Source organism: Kogia breviceps, chromosome X (assembly GCF_026419965.1).
Source record: "Kogia breviceps isolate mKogBre1 chromosome X, mKogBre1 haplotype 1, whole genome shotgun sequence".
Lineage (NCBI taxonomy): Eukaryota > Metazoa > Chordata > Mammalia > Artiodactyla > Physeteridae > Kogia > Kogia breviceps.
This window is the reverse complement of record NC_081330.1, coordinates 27,659,932-27,680,761: the sequence shown is the minus strand read 5'-3', so window position 1 is coordinate 27,680,761 and position 20,830 is coordinate 27,659,932. Positions and strand designations below refer to the sequence as shown.

The following is a 20,830-nucleotide window of genomic DNA, read 5'->3' as shown; positions in this document are numbered from 1 at the left end:
TAATGGTTATTGGCAGAGTCAGGAGTAATTTACAAAATATTTCTTTTTCAGTTTCCTTTTCTACAAAATGGCGATAAAAATAATGCCAACTGTATATGATTTTTGTGAGGATTTATCAGTTCATTGAAAGATTGAGAATAATACCTGGTTCACAGTAAACTTTCTCTACAAGGATTGGCTATTATGCCTGTTAGTAGTAGTAGGAGGAGTATGAATGGTGTTCTTTTAAATGGTCTTAATTGGTAAAATTAAAAGATAATGACCTATGTCAGAACCCAGTTTTATTTTACTAATATTATTAGTCTATGAAATCTCCAAGGCTGGGATCCCCTGCCCTTAACCAGTGTGCTTTGTATACGGAGTGGTTGGTTTCTCATGTAAGACAAACTGTCTCAATGCCAACAAAGAAAGGAAAGTGCTTTGCGAAGTGTCATCTCTGAGTTCACTGCCTGGAAGACACCGTACAAACCCAGGACCCACACAGACATTGTGCTGCTGAGATGGCATGGAGTGGTAGAGGCACGCAGGTTGGGAGGAGGAAGCGTAGAAGGCATTGTAGCTTAATAGGAAGAAGGCAAACTTCGGGCTCAGAGGGATTTCAGATCATAGCTCTGCCACGTACTGGCTCTGTAACTTTCGACAGACTGTTTCAGCTTTCTGAGCCTCATGCATACAATGGTATCTTAATAATAGTTCATAGCGCTGAAAATAAGAGGAAATGAAGAGATTCATGTAGAGCACTCAGAACAATGCCTGGCAAGCTGTAGGTGTTCAATAAACATTAGCTACCATGATGATGATTAAATAAGACACTAACAACAACAGATGGAACAAAACAGTAGAGGAATCAGAAAGAGCCCATTGCTTCCCTGAAGCTGGGAGAATTTTCTCAGTGCTACAGGGACAGATGTGTCTTGAGCTCTCACTCATTAGGGTCAATGCCCAGCAGCCAAGGAAGAAGAAGGATTTGTATGGACACTCGTTGATGAGCACACAAGCTGCAGAGCTATGAATACTGCTGCTGCTGCTGGCGACGGGCCTCAGTTCTACTCACTTGTCTGAATCCCACAAAGCCCATCAGACCAACTGCCATGAACCTTCTAGTGCCACAGCAGGCCCCAAACCATAGCTCTGCCCTCTTTCTGGGCACAGAAAAAAAAAAAAAAAAATTACTGCAAAAATTGACCAAAGAAAAGAATAATGTAAAAATGGTGTTCAGGCGCCCTCTTCTGGACAATCTGGGCAAGGGCTTTCCCAAAGACATCTCTGGGTCTGGTCACTCAATAATGGGGCCTCAAGGGAGATTGATGGGCTCCCCATTTAGGAACTCGGGGCCAGGTACCAGATTACCTGGAGAGGCTGCATGGTGATGGCCCTTTGCCTTTCTTGGTGAGTCTGAAGATGAATGAGAGAGCCCCACTGTCTCAGCTTGGGACACAATTATTGGCCTGTTATTGGGCCTTGGTGGATATTGAGCACATGATTCATGGCTGTGAAGCAATCTTAAGACCATAAATTCCAATCATGTCATGGATACAAGCAGATGTCTCAAGTCACCTCGTGGAGGTGGCTCAGGAATCTTCTATGTAAATGGTACATATAGGAATGAGCAAAACTTGGCCCAGATGGGGTCTCACAACTCCCTGAAAAGTTCTCAGGAGTGTCCCTTTGGCTCTCTGGCATACTGCCCGAAGAGCCAGTGCCTCCACTGGCCCTATGAGGGTCCAGATACAAAGACCTCCCTAGACCATAAATGGGCCTGATCAGCACACCTGATGGCTCCTCCCAGTTAACTACTAACGAGCAGGAATAGGGTGCAGCTGCCATCCAACCTGAGCATGACCTTTCCCTTACCGAGCATGTGCACAATGGGCAGAGCTTCATGCAGTGTGGATGTGTGTCCAGGTCGCTTCAACAAAGAAGGCTTGCTGTATCTTCACCGACTCATGGATGTGGCTAATGACCTTGCCATTTGGTCAGGCTTCCGGCAAGACTCAGACTGGCATACAGAACAAGCCTCCCTGTGGAAACAATCTGTGTTCCTCTTTAGGTAAGGTGTTTTTATTCTCCGACTTTTCTTTCAAGATTTTCTCTTTGTGTTTGGTTTTCTGCAATTTGAATACGATATGCCTAGGTGGGTTTGGGGGGCTTTTTGGCACTTATCCTGCTTGGTGTTCTCTGAACTTCCTAGATGTGTGGTTTGATTTCTATCATTAATCTTACAAAAAATCCCAGCCATTATTACTTCAAATATTTCATCTGTTTCTTTTTCTTTCTTCTGCTTTTGGTACTCCCATTATACATATGTTATACTTTTTGTAATTGTCCCACAATGATTGGAGATATTCTATTCCATTTTTTTTCTCTTTACATTTAAGTTTGGGACGTTTCTACTGATATATATTCAAGCTCTCTGATACTAATCCCAGCCCTTTCCAATCATCTGATGGTCCATCAGATGTATTCTTTATTTCTTTACAGTGTTTTCTATTCTAGTATTTCCTTTATATTCTTTCTAAGGGTTTCTATCTCTGTTTACATTGTCCATCTGCTTTTGCATGTTGTCCACCTTTTCCACTAGAGCCCTTAGCATATTAATCATATTTATTTTTAATTCTCAGTCTGATAATTTCATAATCTCTGCTATACCTGAATCTGGTTCTGACACTTGCTTTGTCTCTTCAGACTCTTTCTTTTTATCACGCCATGACATTTTTTTGTTGAAAGCCAATCATGAATTGTCAGGTATTAGGATATAGACAGACCTTTGTATGACATCTTACTTTTATTTGGCCAGGAGATATGCTGTGTTTACTGTTTTCTGTATCTGTAGTATCAGAGGATTCCATTTCCAGCGTCTTTGGTTTTGTCTGCTGGCATCTTTTGTTTCCCCTACAAACCCCATTGAGTCTGAGCCTTCAGTTCTTTCCAGCTGTGAACCACTGTCACAGCTGAAAGAGTAAGGAGCCCTTACTGGTGTTTCGTCAGGTCTGTGTTGAGGAGACACGTTCTGTAATCCTATGATTTGGTCTCGGTCGTGTGCCTGTCCCCCGGGCTGTGACCTTCACAAGTACTTCTCAGGTTTTTTCTTCCCTTATGTGAAGGCGGATGGCCAGAGGGTCTGACGTTTAGTGATTTCCCTTACCCCAAGTGCAAGAAGGCTCTGGTGAAGTCTCCTCCCTTGCTGGGTGGGCCATTGTATGGAAAATGCTCTTGGCTTATTTCAAAATGGTTACTTCTCCCCTCTCCCTGGCCAAACAGCAGGCAATTTTTCTCTGATCTTTACCAAGAAAACCTGTTGAGGATCCGAAGGGTAAACACCATGATTGTAGGGGGAGGGGGGGGGGTTTGCTTCGATTAGGCCCCCAGGAGTTTTTAATTCTCAAATTAGTCCACACTCAGTCACCAGCAATTCATTGAAGCTACCATTTAAGTCCCAGTTTTACACATTAGAGCAGTTTCTGCCTCAGGTGTGCTGATCTGTGTTCACTATAATCTGTAATCTCTAGCATCATCTGTTTCTCCAGTTTGGTGGTTGCAATTTGTCCCATGACCTCAATTCTCTGATGTGGCCAAGGATAGTCATTGATTTTTAAAAAATTTTTGAATTTCATTTTATTTTTTTTTATACAGCAGGTTCTTATTAGTTATCCATTTTATACACATCAGTGTATACATGTCAATCCCAATTTCCCAGTTCATCACACCACCACCCCGCCCCCCCGCCCCCGGCGTCCATACGCTTGTTCTCTACATCTGTGTCTCAATTTCTGCCCTGCAAGCCGGTTCATCTGTACCATTTTTCTAGGTTCCACATACATGCGTTAATATACGATATTTGTTTTTCTCTTTCTGACTTACTTCACTCTGTATGACAGTCTCTAGATCCATCCACGTCTCAACAAGGAGGACTTCCCAGAACTTCTGCTGCCGGTGTCCTTGTCCTTACAGTGAGCCACAGCCACCCCCCGCCTCTGCAGGAGACCCTCCAACACTAGCAGGTAGGTCTGGTTCAGTCTCCCCTGGGGTCACTGGGCCTTCCCCTGGGTCCTGATGCACACACTACTTTGTGTGTGCCCTCGAAGAGTGGAGTCTCTGTTTCCCCCAATTCACTCAGAGTCCTGCAATCAATTCCCACTAGCCTTGAAAGTCTGATTCTCTAGGAATTCCTCCTCCCGTTGCCGGACCCCCAGGTTGGGAAGCCTGACATGGGGCTCAGAACCTTCACTCCAGTGGGTGGACTTCTGTGGTGTAAGTGCTCTCCAGTTTGTGAGTCACCCACGCAGCAGTTATGGGATTGGATTTTATTGTGATTGCACCCCTCCTACCATCTCATTGTGGCTTCTCCTTTGTCTTTGGATGTGGGGTGTCCTTTTTGGTGAGTTCCAGTGTCCTCCTGTCAATGACTGTTCAGCAGTTAGTTGTGATTCCGGTGCTCTCGCAAGAGGGAGTGAGAGCACGTCCTTCTGCTCCGCCATCTTGAACCAATCTCTAGTCATTGATTTTTAATCTGTTCATATTTTTTCTTGTGAGGGTGGGAATAAGTTGCAAGTTCTTTACTTATTAGAGTGGAATCTTTCCTTTAGATTTTAGACATTGTTTTCTTTAGCTCTTTGGACATATTAAAATATCTGATAAAAGTCCATGAAAAGGCATGGAAGAACCTTAAATGCATTATTACTAAGTGAACAAAGCCAACTCAAAAAGGCTACATACTGGGACTTCCCTGGTGGTGCAATGGTTAAGTCTCCGCACTCCCAATGCAGGGGGCTGGGTTCGATCCTTGGTCGGGGAACTAGATCCCACATGGATGCCGCAACTAAGAGTTCACATGCCGCAACTAAGGAGCCCACGTGCTGCAACTAAGGAGCCTGCCTGCTGCAACTAAGACCTGGCACAACCAAATAAATAAATGTTTAAAAAAAAATTTTAAAGGCTACATATTGTATGATTCCAATTATATGCCACTGTGGAAAAGGTAAAACTATGGAGACAGAAAAAAAGACCAGTGGCTGTCAGGGGTCGGGAGTCAGGGAAGGGATGAGTAGGCAGAGCACAGAGGATTTATAGGGCAGTGAAAATACTCTGTTTGATACTGTAGTGATGGATACACGTCATAATACATTTGTCCAAATCCACAGAATGCACAACACCAATAGTCCCCTGGTTCATTCTCCAAACTCCTCTGGAGCATCTCTCCTCCTCACTCCTGACATCCAGTCACATGGCCTTTCATAGAACATATGAAACTTTCCCAATTCAGGATTTTTGCCCAACACCTTTCATCCGGCTTATTTATCTTTCAGGTTAAGCCTTTGTGTCCCTTCCTGGAGTGGCCTTCCTTGCCTTCACAGCCTAAATCGGAATCCATTGTATTCTCTCTCCTTGTACCATGTTCCTTACGTGGACACACTTACCACCATTCGTGTATTTATTAGTCTATTGTCTGAGTCCCTAGTAAGGAGGCACATTTCATGACAGTAAGGAAAGCATCTGTCTTGCTCCCTGATGTATTCCCAGCACCTAGCCCAGGGCCCAACTGGAGTAGGTGCTCATTTGGCACATGTGGAATTAGTGAATAAAGGAGGTTTATTCATCCACTCTGTGAGGTTGATGCCATTACCTCAGAGTAGTTTAGTGACTGCCACACAGCTAGCAAGTGGACATAAATGGGTGAGATCTCAGAATTACAGTTCTTAGGTGAATACACCATCTAGGAAAGTATTTGCCAAGGGGATGGAAAGTAGGGGTGGGGGAGGAGTGGGGTGTGGAGCAAGGCAGTTTGGACGATTCCAGACCAGTCACTCTCAGGAAAATGGTCCCCGGGGGAGGGGAGAACCTGCAAGACATATGTTCAACATTTTACATGTTGAAAAATATCTTCTGTTTTCATAAGACAGACTGCCTTGGCTGGGAAGGGTAATAGAAAATTATCCTTCTTCTAAGGACAGATTTTCCGATTTATGGGAAGGACGCAGGTTTAAAAGGCGACAGGGAAACCGCCCCCAGCTTTCTACCATTTCCCTAAGCAAGTAAAGGGCTGCGGGGCGCAGGAGACGTGTGGGCACGGGTGGCGCCAGGACCACACTCGCGCAGGGGAAAGTGGATCCTGGTGGCATAGCGCCCCCACAGGCTGCACATCCCTCCCCGCCGGCAAAGACTCCCTTCCACAGCACCCCCAGCCAGTCTGCACCTTACTTCTCAGACTCCAAACGCCGCCCCCACCGCAGCCCTCCGCGAGCTCCACTTCACCCCACGTCACCTAGCAGTCCCACATCACCCCACGAATGGCGAGAAGCATGCAGGGAAGGCACAGCTGTGGAGAGTCCGCGCTCAGCGGCGGCGTGGAGCCGACTCCAACAGCAGAGGGCGCCGGAGAGCCTCGCGGCGCCGGCCCACCGGACGCTCGCGCTCAGGGGCCGCCTCCGTGCCGGGTAGCTCGCAGGCAGGTAGTAAGCCAAGGCCGCCAGCCACGCCCTTCTAAGAAATGGACTCTTCCCGACTTCCGCTGCTCCGCAGTGAGTTTGCTGCTTTGAATGGCCCTACGGATAGCTGCAAAATAAAGGTCAATTGCTATTATTATTATCATTTATCACATGTATCGGTAGCAGGTGATCTTAAGAAAGAAGCCAAGAGTTTATGGAATAAGAACGCAAGTGCGGATTGTGTTTGGGTAGTTTGCTTTTGTTTCTTTTGTGGCTTGGGTTGCGGGGTGTGCTATTAAGGCATATAGTGTTTTTTGTTTGTCTGTTTCTTAAGGTATAGGTTAAAAATGGTCTGTGGGGAGATTGAGATTGACATATATACACTACTATATATAAAATAGATCACTAACAAGGACCCACTGCATAGCACAGGGAACTCAGTACTCTGTAATGACCTACATGGGAAAAGAATCTAAAAAAGAGTGGATATATGTATAACTGAATCACTTTGCTGTACACCTGAAACTAACACAACATTGTAAATCAACTATACTGCAATAAAAATGAATTTTAAAAATTGTCTTTCTGGGAAAAGACTTATTTTTCTAGAGTCATTTGACACATTTCTGGGAAATGCGTTAACATTCCCTTCACAAAAGACTGATGGGAAGGGAATAATGGGAACAACAACTTCATATGCCGAAGAAAACAGATAAGGTGTGAGGAGACCGTTTATTGACATTTAAACCCCCACACGCCCTTTTTGTATTTTTTTTTTAGTAAAGAACTTCTCTAGGAATGAAATTGACCAAATCAAAGAACGTTAGACCTGGAAGGAATTTTCGAAATGAAACCACCGTCTCATTATTATATATGTGGAACAGGAGGCCCAGAGAGTATAAGTGACTTTCAAAGTCATGGAACACCTGTATGCAGTCAGGGCTGATTTCCAGTCTGGAGCTCAAGTGGGAAGCAGTATCTCAGGGAAAGGACAGTAGTGTGATGTTTAAGGATTTTATTCTTTATTAAGTAATTATTGTAGGAAAAGTTGGGAGAAGTTAATGTTTGAATTTACCTAGAGTCCTACCACTTCGAAATGCTCATTGTACTTTTGCTGTATAATTTTCCAGACTTCTTCATGTATGCAAATACTGGTAAAAATGCTGTATTTACTAAAATTGGATCATTCTATCCATACTTCTTTGCAATATAATTCCTAACAGATGCATAACTATTCTGTTGGATGGAGGGAACTTTATTAATTTAATCAGTCCCTTATGATAAACATATAAGCTTTTTCTAATGTTAAACTCTTATAAAAGATGCTGCACTAAACATTCCTGTTTGTACATCTTCTGCTGACGTGATGTCTGCCTATTGTTCAGTTTGAATTTTTGTAGGAATGTAGTGCATCGGTGTAGGCTGGGTTTGAACTCCAGCTCTGGAATTTACTGTGGGTCTGCACAAATCACAGCCTTTCTAGGCTCCAGTTTCCTCATCTTTAAGTGGAAGCAATCAGACTACTGATTGCCTACAGCTATTGGGAGGATTAAATGAGATAATACACATAAAATAATTGGTTAGTGCCTAGCACATAGCAAATCCTCAATCAATTTTAGCCATTATTATTATTATTACCACCATGACCCCTGAAGAAGGCTGTTTCTGCAAAATGACTCCCATAGTTTCTATTACTCTTTAAAAGAGAGTAATCAGAATTTCATGAAGAAGTTTTTAGGTGTAAAACTTTAGTAGTTAAATGAATATTTCCTATTTCTAACTTCATTTATCCAGAGGATAAATAATAAAGTGTGGGCTGTAGAGCTACTTAACCATGTTCTGGTTATATAACTTTACTGCCAGTCAAACCAGGAAATCATAGCTTTTCATTGGAGGTTCTTATGTAAAAATCAACTGTTTTGTGACAAATAAAACCACCCCTGATTCTTTCTCCTTTGGAAAATGCTCAAAGCACAGCTTATCCCCAAAAAGCAGCAGAATATCTATGCTATCACCTATGCAGCTTCCCAGTGCCTTCAAGCTATTCTCTTCTGATTTTCTCTTGTATCCATGGGCCCACTATTTCTTATTCTTACAAGGTGTGGGAGAGAGCACAGAAGCAGAAGTTGTTGCCTCTGAAACTTTGCTTTTAATCTGGGAAGATACCATGAGTCACACTGGGACGGATTTCAGGTTCATATTCCCATCTGAAGCTTTGGAAACTAGTCACTATTCCTACCAAAGCCTATACAGTTAACCCAAGCCTGTGTTACCCTTATTTCTCCAAGGGCTGTCAAAAAATAAGGAAACACTCACTGTTTTATTGATTGATTTATTTGTATATTTTTAATTCAGGTATAGTTGATGTACAGTAAGTTTCAAGTGTACAACATAGTGATTCACAATTTTTAAAGGTTATAGTACATTTATAGTTATTATAAAATATTGACTATATTTCCTGTGCTGTACAATATATCTTTGTAGCTTATTTATTTTATACATAGTAGTTTGAGTCTCTTAATCCCCTTCTTCTATCTTGCCCCTCCCTACTGCATCTCTTCCACCGGTAACCACTAGTTTGTTTTCTATATCTGTTGCCAAAATTCGGCCTTTGTTCACAGGTGCTGAATAGAAATGTGGAGACAGAGTTTTGGGTGAAGTAGAAAAGAATAGCTTTATTGCTTTGCCAGGCAAAGGGGGCCACAACAGGCTAATGCCCTCAAGACTGTGTGACCTACCTTGGAGGGGGTAGTGAGGAGTCTTATAGTGTTTAAGGAGCAGGGCGTGATCAGATTCTTCTGATTGGTTGGTGGTGAGGTCATTGGGACTCAGCATCGTCAACCTTCTGGTTCCAACCGATCTGGGGTCTCAGTGCTTGTGGACAGCATACAGTTAACTTCTTCCACCTGGTGGGAGTTTCAGTATCTGCAAAACAGCTCAAAGGAGATGGCTTAGAATATTATCTATAGTCCTTGAGGAGGAACTAAAAGTCCTTGACTTTGTTTAATGGCTAAAGTATTACTATTTTGTCTTGCTTGACTCTTTTCCTTTCTTTCTGCATTTTCTCACTTCTCTGATTTAATTTATTCTGTTTTTAAAAAATTATTTATTCATTTATTTTTGGCTTCATTGGGTCTTCGTTGTTGGGTCTTCGTTGCTGCCCGTGGGCTTTCTCTAGTTGCGGCGAGCGGGGGCTACTCTTCGTTGCAGTACGCGGGCTTCTCATTGCTGTGGCTTCTTTTGTTGCAGAGCACAGGCTCTAGGTGCGTGGGCTTCAGTAGTTGTGGCACGCAGGCTCAGTAGTTGTGGCTCGTGAGCTCTAGAGCGCAGGCTCAGTAGTTGTGGCACATGGGCTTAGTTGCTCCGTGGCATGTGGGATCTTCGCGAATCAGAGCTTGAACCCCTGTCCCCTGCATTGGCAGGTGGCTTCTTAACCACTGCACCACCAAGGAAGTCCCTTAATTTATTCTCTGACTAAAGTTTTTCTACAGACAAAAGGCAGGTGGAGGACATGGATAGGGGTCTATTCTGGGAAGGCCTCATAGGGTCTTTCTCGGTTACATATCTGTGAGTCAGTTTCTTTTTTGGCATATTCACTAGTTTTTAAAAATTTTTTAGATTCCACATATAAGTGATATCATAAGTATTTGTCTTTCTCTGACTTATTTCACTAAGCATAATACTCTCTAAGTCCATCCATGTTGCTGCAAATGCCAAATTTTCCTTTTTATGGCTGAGTAGTATTCCATTGTATATGTAGATACATCTTCTTTATCCATTCCTCTGTTGATGGACACTTGGGTTGCTTCCATATCTTGGCTTTTGTAAATAATGCTGCAATGAACACTGTGGTGCATGTATCTTTTCGAATAGTGTTTTCAGGTTTTTTTCAGATATATACCCAGGACCACTCACCCTCTTTGAGAAGCTGGGTGGAATGTTCAGAGTTTGATGGCCTATCTCAGAAGTCAACAGTCAGTGACCAAAATTCATGGCAACCAGAAGATTTCCAAAATGCTGCCAGTAACTCCATGCTTACTTATGGTTCCTTCCTCTCCTGCTCCACTGAACACTGTGAACAGAGACACTCAACAGGATCGGTGTAGTAAATGTGGTGGTTAAATGAGTCCTTCCTGGACACAGCTCTTGTGGAATCTGAGCGCCAAACGCTGGGAAATCCTTGCCTATAACTGAGGCCTGGAATGACCTCCGATGTGTCTTTTGCCATGGTGTGCCATCCTTCTTTCCAGTAATGACCAGTTACACTCTATTATATTGTCTCACGCTTGTTGTAGTGGCTTTGACAATTTAGCTAGGCTAGAACTACATTTCCCGGGATTGCCTCCCCTGTCCTGAATTAGGGTTGGCTGGAAGAAAAATTGGGGCAAGATTCGGGAGGTGGAAGTGAAGCCACAGCCATTATGTTCTGATATTTGGTATAAGACCAGGTGCTATTGCCACTTGTGTACACGTTGGCACTGACCCTCTGGCATATCTTGTTGGCGTGGGACAGCAGTGGGGCCCGCAGCGACTCCACCCACAAGATCTCCTCCAACGTCTCCAGATCCTGGGCCGGGTGCGTGTGCAGCTCCGGGGCAAAGGATGGCAGTTCCTTCTCTAGATTGGAGACAGTAAGAGGCAGATATAGGGTCCACGGAGTGTTGTGTCTTCATGGGTTTTAGTTTGTCCTCAGGGGTTCAAGGGAATCCTTGCAGGTTCCAGTTGGTCTTTGCTCTCCCCCATTTCATATGCACTTGTCTGCCCAACGATTGGCCTTGAATATGTGCATTGACTTCAGGCCACCGTCAAATGCAGAGGCAATAGCCTTTCATAGACTTCTTCCTCAGCTCCCACAACTGCATGAGATCTAATCCCTATAATAAATTCCCTCATTGCCTTTCACTCCACTTCTCTGATCAAACCCTACAACTGTGTTTAGGTGAGTCTTATTTTATACCCAAATTTGAAAGTCAGATACAGGATTACAGACATGACAAAAGAATGGTTTCTTTGGTTTTTGGCCGTGCTGTGCGGCATGTGGGATCTTAGTTCCCCGACCAGGGATTGAATCCACGGCCCCTGCATTGGAAGTGCGGAGTCTTAACCACTGGACCACCAGGGAAGCCCGAGAATTTTTAAAACTGAAGTATGATTCATTTACAATATTGTGTTAGTTTTAGGTATACAGCATAGTGATTCAGTTTTTTGTTTGCAGATTATATTCTATTATAGGTTATTATATTATAAGGTATTGGATATAATTCCCTGTGCTATACAGTAAACCCTTGTTGCTTATCTATTTTATGTATAGTAGTGTGTATCTGTTAATCCCATATTCCTAATTTGTCCTTCCCCCTCTCCCTCTCTGCTTTGGTAACCGTACGTTTGTTTTCTATGTCTGTTGAGTCCGTTTTTGTTTTGTATATAGATTCATTTGTATTATATTTTAGATTCCACACAAGTGATATCATGCAGTATTTGTCTTTTTCTGTCTGACTTATTTCACTAAGCATAATATTCTCTAGGTCCATCCATGTTGTTGCAAATGACAATATTTCATTCTATTTTATGGCTGAGTAATATTCATATATATATACACACACACACATATATACATATATATATCAATATCTATCTATACATATATATCAATCACGTCCTTTTAAGCCAATCATCTGTTAATGGGCGCTTGGGTTGTTTCCGTGTCTTGGCTGTTTGTATCTTTTGGATATTAACCCCTTGTTGGTTGCATTGTTTGAAAATATTTTCTCCCATTCAGTAGGTTGTCTTTTTGTTTTGTTGATGGTTTCCGTTGCTGTGCATAAGCTTTTTTAAGTTTGATTAGGTCCCATTTGTTTATTTTTGCTTATATTTCTTTTGCCTTGGGAGACTGATCTAAGAATATATTACTACAATTTATGTCAAAGAATGTTTCGCCTATGTTTTTTTCTAGGAGTTTTATGGTGTCATGTTTTACATTTAGGCTTTTAAACCATTTTGAGTTTATTTTTGTGTATGGTGTGAGGGAGTTTTCTAATTTCATCGATTTACATGTGGCTGTCCAGCTTTCCCAACATCACTTGTTGAAGAGACTGTCTTTTCTCCATTGTATATTCTTGCCTCCTTTGTCATATATTAATTGGCCATAGGTGTGTGGGTTTATTTCTGGGCTCTCCATTCTGTTCCATTGATCTATGTGTCTGTTTTTGTGCCAGTACCATGGTGTTTTGATTACTGTGCCTGACAAAAGAACCTTTGATTTTTCAAAAGAAAAAAAAAAAGATTTGTACGTGACAGTTAACTAACCATCCATTACCCTTGCTTTCTTTTGATGTCAAACTCCTTTAAATGGCACTGTACGTTTATTGCCAACTTATTTTATTTTTCTTCCTCCCATTTTCTCTACAATCCCTTGAATATGACTCCTGCCTTACAAAACACTTTCTTACTTCAGTAGGGACTTCCCAAACAGCATATCCAGGTCTCAGTCTTCTTTATTTCTTCGTACTTCTATACACAGTTGGCTGCTTTCTCTTTCTTGAATTTCTCTCCTCCCTTGGTTTCCATAATCTGCAGTCTTTGGGATTAATCCTCTCTCTCCAACTGCTCCTTCTCTGTCTTGTTTGCTGACTTTTCTTCTCCCCGCTCCTCAAGGTGTAGTTGTTGCCCAAAGCCCAGTTCTTAGCACTCTTGAATTCTCACTTTACCCTTTATCCCTTTATGATCTCCTCTACTCTCATGCATTCAACCATCATCCCTTCACACTCATGATTTACAAATCTATGTCTTTATCTCTGCTGTCTCTCCTGAATGCCAGCATCATGTTTCTAAGCGTTCATTGAGTCGCACATGAATCTCAGATTGAACGTGTGTAACCCCCACTATTTGTTTACCACCACAAGTCAGTGTTCCCTAAATTGCATAATGGCATCACCATCCTTCAGTCATCCTGCTCAAAACTTCAGAGCCGTTCAACACTCTTCCCTCTAATCATCTTCAAATCCATGAGTGCTCGGACTCTCCCCTTCTTCCAGTTCCCCTTGCCAGGCCCTCATTTGGGCTTGCTTTTACAACTTACTATTACAACAAACTCCTACTTGATTCCTAACTTTAGCTTCCACCTCTCTCCTTTCCTACCCTCTGCAGCCTGTGTTACTTTCCCAAAATATGCATGGGCTTATGTAACTACTTTGCTGGAAATATCTCCTGGTTCCCCCTTACGTATAGAATAAATACCTGCCAGTTTTGCACAGCACGGCCACATCTTGATTTCTTCCCTTTCAACCTCATGTCCTATGATACTCCAATCTCCCAGCGTGCACAGTCTATAGATTCCTGGACATACCTGCCTGCTCCCAGCCTAGGGCCTTGGCTCAAGTCTTTTCTGCTTGGGCTCTGCACTATATTGAATTCCTAACCATCCTCTCTATCCAGGCTCAATTCTTACTCCTAGCTAGTGACTTGGGTAAGACTCTCTGAATCAGAGGTAGTTTTCATCAATAACATGAAAATAACGATACATATTATAGCAATAGCTCTCATGGCTCAAGTATTTACCTACTGTGCCAGGCACTGTTCTACATGTTTTACATGTATACATTCTTGTGTTCTTCCCAATAACTCCTCACCTGACATCTTCATGTCAGCGTGGACGTGGATACAGACTGACCTCACCCTTGATCCCTTTACTTGAGCACCAGCTGATGTTGGTTGAGTGCTCACCATGGGCCTTATCTTTATTTCGTTATTTAAACCTCACAACACCGTAAGGCAGGTACTATCATGATATGCATTCTACAGATGTGGCAACTGAGGCACAGAGGGAAGTCAGCCAACTTGCCCAGGGTCACAGAGTGAGTAAATGGTGGGGCTGGGCGATCTGCCTCCATAATTTGTGGCTTCTTTCTCTGGTGTGGGCCGATCCGCCTCTCGAGACTGAGAACCCACAGCACAATGGCTGGGTCAGGCATTGTGACATTCCCCACATCGCCTGGCACAGGGCCCTGTATCCAGCAGCCGACATAGGTTTACTGACTGATGCTCACAGGTACAAAAAGCGGCAGGAGGGACATTATTTTCACAGGAAAACATCCTGTCCTCATTGAGAACCGCCAGAGGATAACCATCTCCCCTCTTACAGACCCTCATGAATAAATAAATAAATAGAAAGTGACTGAAGTGGTGAATGTAAAGCAGTGTGGTGTGGTCATCTGTAGAGTTTTATTAGAAATATTCAATCCCAAAGTGTTACTGCCCATGATGTAAGTAACTACTACTCCCAAAGACAAGCTTCCAAAGAGCACATTAGTGATGTGTGCACAAATCTCCCATCACCTCCTCTCCTCCACACTGCACTAAAGTGTCATTAAGGATGAGACATTTAAAGAATTTATAAATGGAATTAATTAATGACAAAAAATGATTAATGTCCTCCAGGGTAAAGGTACCTAAGAGGCTGCTTAATCAAATCCCCTTGTCCCCTCAAAGGCAGGTTGGCTGACACAGCAGCCCAGGCTCTGTCTACCAGCTCCTCCTTCTCTATTCCAACTCACTGGTGGAAGAGGGGCCACATCTGAAAGTGCAGTGAGTGGAACCACTTCGTCATCAGGGCAGGGCAGGGCTTGTCTATGAGTGACGTTGAGCCATTCCACCCTGGTTTAATTTCTTTTAAAAAGGGGATGATGATAATGATGATTGTGCAGGTAGAAATAGGATAAATCATGTACAATGTCAAGCACAGGACCCATGGTTAGAAACTACTCTTAATATTCAAGATATTAACAGGCCCCCGGGGACCTGTAAACACCTCTTGAAGAACCATAAAACCCTCAATCTGGCCTGGCTTTCATTTGGCCCTTCTCGGTGGGGAACAAGAATTCCACTATGGAGAACAGTATGGAGGTTCCTTAAAAAACTAAAAATAGAACTACTATACGACCCAGCAATCCCACTACTGGGCATATACCCTGAGAAAACCATAATTCAAAAAGAGTCATGTACCACAATGTTCACTGCAGCTCTATTTATGATAGCCAGGAGATGGAAGCAACCTAAGTGTCCATCAACGGATGAATGGATAAAGAAGATGTGGCACATATATACAATGGAATATTACTCAGCCATAAAAAGAAACGAAATTGAGTTATTTGTAGTGAGGTGGATGGACCTAGAGTCTGTCATACAGAGTGAAGTAAGTCAGAAAGAGAAAAACAAATACTGTATGCTAACACATATATATGGAATCTAAGGGGAAAAAAAGGTCATGAAGAACCTAGGGGCAAGACGGGAATAAAGACACAGACCTACTAGAGAATGGACTTGAGGATATGGGGAGGGGGAAGGGTAAGCTGGGACGAAGTGAGAGAGTGGCAGGGACATATATACACTACCCAATGTAAAACAGATAGCTAGTGGGAAGCAGCTGCATAGCACAGGGAGATCAGCTCGGTGCTTTGTGACCACCTAGAGGGGTGGGAGGGAGGGAGACGCAAGAGGGAAGAGATATGGGGACATATGTATATGTATAACTGATTCACTTTGTTATAAAGCAGAAACTAACACACCATTGTAAAGCAATTATACTCCAATAAAGATGTTTAAAAAAATAAAATAAAATAAAAATAATAATTTCAAAAAGAGAGAGCTACCAAAAAAAAAAGAATTCCAGAAGTTAGAGGAGAGACAGAGTGGGAGGGGTGGGGTGGGAGATGGGGTGCAGGAGAAAAGGGCAGCATGGGGAAGATGGAAACTCTCCCTGGTCTACAACACAGGCCCAAGTAAAGGGCAAACATGCACCTATGTAGGGCACCTGCAGCCAGAGGTGTGGAGCAGAGTCCAGCGAATGATGCATAGCTCCACAGTTACATCCAAAGTCGAAGGAAGAGCCCCTTGCACTGTAAGCGTTCTTGGGAGCACTGATCACTGGCAGGGTTCTACACTGACGTGGGTTAGTACAAATCTGGAGTACTTGTTGCATTCGGCAAGGGACAGGTTGGGTTTCTTGTAGCAGGCATCTGAGCACACAGAGTGCTCTGCAAACACAGCCCCAAGCTCCCACTATAATGCGCACCAGGGAGCCAGAGCAAGCAGCTCCCTAATCATTTCATATGATTCGTGGACTTTGCGGGCGAATGGAACAGAACCAGAGTCCCATCCATTAGTTACCGACTTTCGGGGGGTTGGCCACACGACAAGGGGTGGTGACCGGGCTGGGGCTGCTGGGGCCCCGCGCACTTTCTCCAGCCCCACCTCTGTGTCTCTTGCTCTGGGGTAACTAAGGGCAACGAGCCTGCTCCCATCGAGGGGCCAGGCTGAGAGATGTTCTCCCAACATTTTTCCCAGGCCCCGGGGGCGAGTGAGATCTCATTCCCCTGCCCCTCCCCCGCCTCAAGTTGGCACCCCTCTACGGCCACTCCCTGGCCTCGTGCACGCCTCAGCGGGTCCCACCCACCGCAGGCCAGGTGGGGGCGGGCAACTAGCCAGGAGCGGGTACGCACTGCACCTGCGACAAACACGCTATAAACGGGACCAGGCGCCAAAAAGAGGACCTGACCCGGCCACTGGCCCTAGCTCTTATCCCCGACGAGGGCATCCCCTCAGATCCCAGCACAGCTTCATCCACAGTACTCAAGACGTGGAGCCTCGGCTCGTGGGCGGGGGGGGGGGGCACTGGGGTAGCCTCGATGATACTGGCTATCACAGCCTGGAGTCGGTGGAGACCGGGAAGAACCACAAGTCCAGTGCCCGGACCGGGACAGGTGCTTTGGCGAAGCCCAGGAAACGCCCTTTCCCTGGGAGAGGCGAGTGGACGGGACGCCGCTGCGGCTCAGTGACGGCCCTTCGCCTCCCTATAGGCTCTCTCTTTGCCTTTCCCCCTTTTTCAGATATGAAGCCCTCCGTGATCTCAGCGGTGGATGGTAGCGGGAGGTGAAGAGGAGGCAGTATGGTCCGAACTGGGGCGGGGGAGGACGAGGAGGCGGCGGCCAGGAGCCCACAAAGCAGCGGCGGCAGGAGCTGACCTCCCCAGGTCCCTGAGGGGCGGAAGTCTGGGGACAGGTAGTGGCGCTTCTACCGCATCACATTCACCCCTTTGCAGCTACGGATGGAGAGCCTTTTACACCGCACTGGATACCCCGCCGTGTTCCCCATGTACGCGGCTAGCTCTCCAGGGGGCTCGGTTGTCTCTGGGTGTCTCTGGCTCTCTTCCGGAGTCTGAGCCAAAAGCCACCTAGAGGTCCCAGGCCACCAGGGCCCCCTCCCCCAGGACTCTGGGGTGGGGGCAGTACCTACTGGGCATCAAAGTAAATATTTTCATGCGGTATTTAAATCCATCAAGTAGGGAAACTTTGGCCAGAGGCCTGTTTTGTAGATAACGTTTGGTTGGAACCATGCATGAGGCACGGTGGAGCAAGTGCAGGGTCAGATTCTACCTATGTTTAAATTTTGGTAATATTTTCATCATGGGCTATTTTTGCACTAATTTGGGTATTTGTTAAATACTGCACTAAAACATTTATCTTGATTACTGATTTTTTTTGGTTCCCCATTAAATTTTGCGTGGAAGGGAAAAGCACCTGCTAAGGCGAGCCTGAATTTGGGTATTACAGAAAAGTGTACTGTGGTGGGGGGCATGAAGGGGATAGAAAATTTAAAACAAGAGTGAAATAACATCCATATATTTAATTTCATCCACATCTCAGAATACTGAACATTTGTGATTTTCTTCTCTCACAAAGGAGCTTGCAAGACACACGGATGATACTGAAGCCAGGGTGCAGGTGAGTAAACCTGAAAAAAAACAACCTGGCAGGGCAGCCATCCTAAAACCTGCTTTGGGACTTGGACATCTTTGTCATGGACATTCTCAGGTTGGTTTGTTTTTATTGCCTTTTCCGTGATTGGAAAATAAGTTTTTCAACTTTGGGGGCTTTAAGGGGGAGTACTTTTCCTACACCTGTGGTATCTATCCATCTGAATATATATAGATATGTGTTTTTTCCAATAAAATTCAAGTCCTCCTAACACATGTATCCTTTAGGGAGGATGTTAGCCCTCCTTAAAGCAATACTTCTATCTTCCATGCAGTCATGTTGGGACTCAGTCTGACCTGGAAGTATTTACATTAATGCACTGAGGAGCTGGGTTATAAGAGGGTTCAACAGTGCTAAATTATTTGAAATATTCAAAACCAAGCATAAACTCTGAGGTAAAATGAATGATTCCGTAAATATTTCAGCACTGGTGTAAGGGAGTAATTGGTCCAGAGAACACACGATAGGAGTAATGAGACGGATGGGGTTGAGAGCTTAAAGTTCAAGTCCTCCTGCTGTTGTTTTTCAGCATTTGGTAAAGCAAGGTAGGGAGTTGTAGCCCTAAAGTTGTCTAAAAAAACAAAACCAAAAAAGAACAATTATGGATAAAATTCTACTGACCCAAAAAGGGTGAAAATGAGAATTCTAATATGTTGTCAAAATATGCCTTGGAGATATCACACAAAATCAATGTTACCAAACTACCAAATGCATAAATGAATATTCTCTTGAGGAACTTCTCATCTAAGGACGTTTTTCCCTTTTGGTGGTACAATTAGGAACAAGTGGGTTTTGTGGAACTTTTTGGTGCTGGTGGGGTGGCTGTCAGTTCAGGGTAGATTTGGACCTGTGTTAATTTGAAGTACTTTTTCATTTCCTCAAGAAGGGATGACTTATTTCTAGGTCATGGAATCAAGAGGTGACTACTTGAGATCACAGAAAATGTTAGGTTGCATCAAGGAAGTATTGGTAGGAGGAAAAATCAGGATGAGCTTATTATTAGCTTTGCTGCAGAGAGCGTGTGTGAGGGCAGTGATGGACACGGGCTGCAGAGCTGGTGGTGGGGTCTGGAAAGCAGTGCTGGCGGCCTAAGGCCACTGGCTGGGCTCACAGTCAGGTCTGGCCAGGGCTTGGGAGGCGCAGGCCTCTGCTTTCTCAAGCAGGCAAAGCAAACTCAGAGGAAAAGAAACACTGAAGTTTTCGTGACTTGCTTCTCCTGGGTTTACGTAGTGGTCTCTCAGTGGAGTTCTGAAGGGAAAAGCAACCACAAGAAACAAATAAGGAAAAAGAATGTTCTCATCCATTTCCAAACTACAGCATGAACCCCAAAGAACCTCATTTTCTCTTTCTTTAAAATTGAGGTATAATTGATATACATTATATTAGTTTCATGTGTACAACATAATGATTTGATATTTGTATACATTGCGAAATGATCACCACAATAAGTCTAGTTAACATCTGTCACCACACCAAATTTTTTTTTCTTTTGAGAACTTGTAAGATCTACTCTCTTAGCAACTTTCAAATTAGTACTATTAGTACTTTCAATAGTACTATTAACTGTAGTCACCATACTGTACATTACACATCCCCATGACTTAAGTTTGTACCTTTGACCCCCTTCACCCATTTCTCCTACCTGCCACCTCTGGCAACCTACAATCTGTTCTATGAGCTTGTTTTCTTTAATTGAGGGGGGGTAGTCGTTTGTTGTTTTTAGATTTCTCCATGTAAAAGTGAGATCACACATTATCTGTCTTTCTGATTTATTTCACTTAGCATAATGCCCTCAAGGTCCATCCATGTTGTAGCAAGTGTAAGATTTCATTCTTGTTTGTGGCTGAATAATATTCCACTGCATATACAGGCACACCTCATTTATTGTGCTTTACTTTATTGTACTTTGCAGATATTGTGTTTTTTCTTTTTTTTTTAAATCAAATTGAAGATTTGTGGCCACCCTGCATCAAGCAAGCAAGTCCACTGGTGCCATTTTTCCAACAGCATTTGTTCATTTCTTCTCTCTGTGTCACATTTTGGTAATTCTGGTGCTATTTCAAACTTTTTCATCATTATTATATGTTATAGTGATCTGTGATCAGTGATCTCTGTTTCTATTGCAGAAATATTACAATTCGCTGAAGGCTCAAGATGGTGGTTAGCATTTTTAGCAATAAAGTATTTTTTTGTTTTTCACGACCAAACAACAGAAATTTATTTACTTTTTATTGTTATTTTTTAAACATCTTTATTGGAGTATAATTGTTTTACATTGGTGTGTTAACTTCTGCTTTATAACAAAGTGAATTGGTTATATATATACATATGTCCCCATATCTCTTCCCTCTTGTATCTTCCTCCCTCCCACCCTCCCTATCCCACCCCTCTAGGTGGTAACAAAGCACCGAGCTGATCTCCCTGTACTATGCGGCTGCTTCCCACTAGCTATCGATTTTACATTTGGTAGTGTATATATGTCCATGTCACTCTCTCACTTTGTCCCAGCTTACCCTTTCCCCTCCCCGTATCCTCAAGTCCATTCTCTAATAGGTATGCATCATTATTCCCATCTTGCCCCTAGGTTCTTCATGA

At 43.6% G+C, this 20,830-nt stretch overlaps 1 protein-coding gene across 3 annotated transcripts in view; it reads right to left on the bottom strand.

The window, feature by feature from the left end:
• Positions 1-18,089: 18,089 nt before the first annotated feature.
• The window catches only part of LOC131748028 (protein FAM133B-like), a 28,241-nt gene continuing 25,500 nt past the window's right edge, over positions 18,090-20,830 (bottom strand). For all 3 annotated transcript variants that reach the window (XR_010838622.1, XR_010838623.1, XR_010838624.1), the window contains one exon: positions 18,090-19,483. The gene's annotated coding sequence lies outside the window, so the exon portion shown is untranslated. The remainder of the gene's footprint in view (positions 19,484-20,830) is intronic.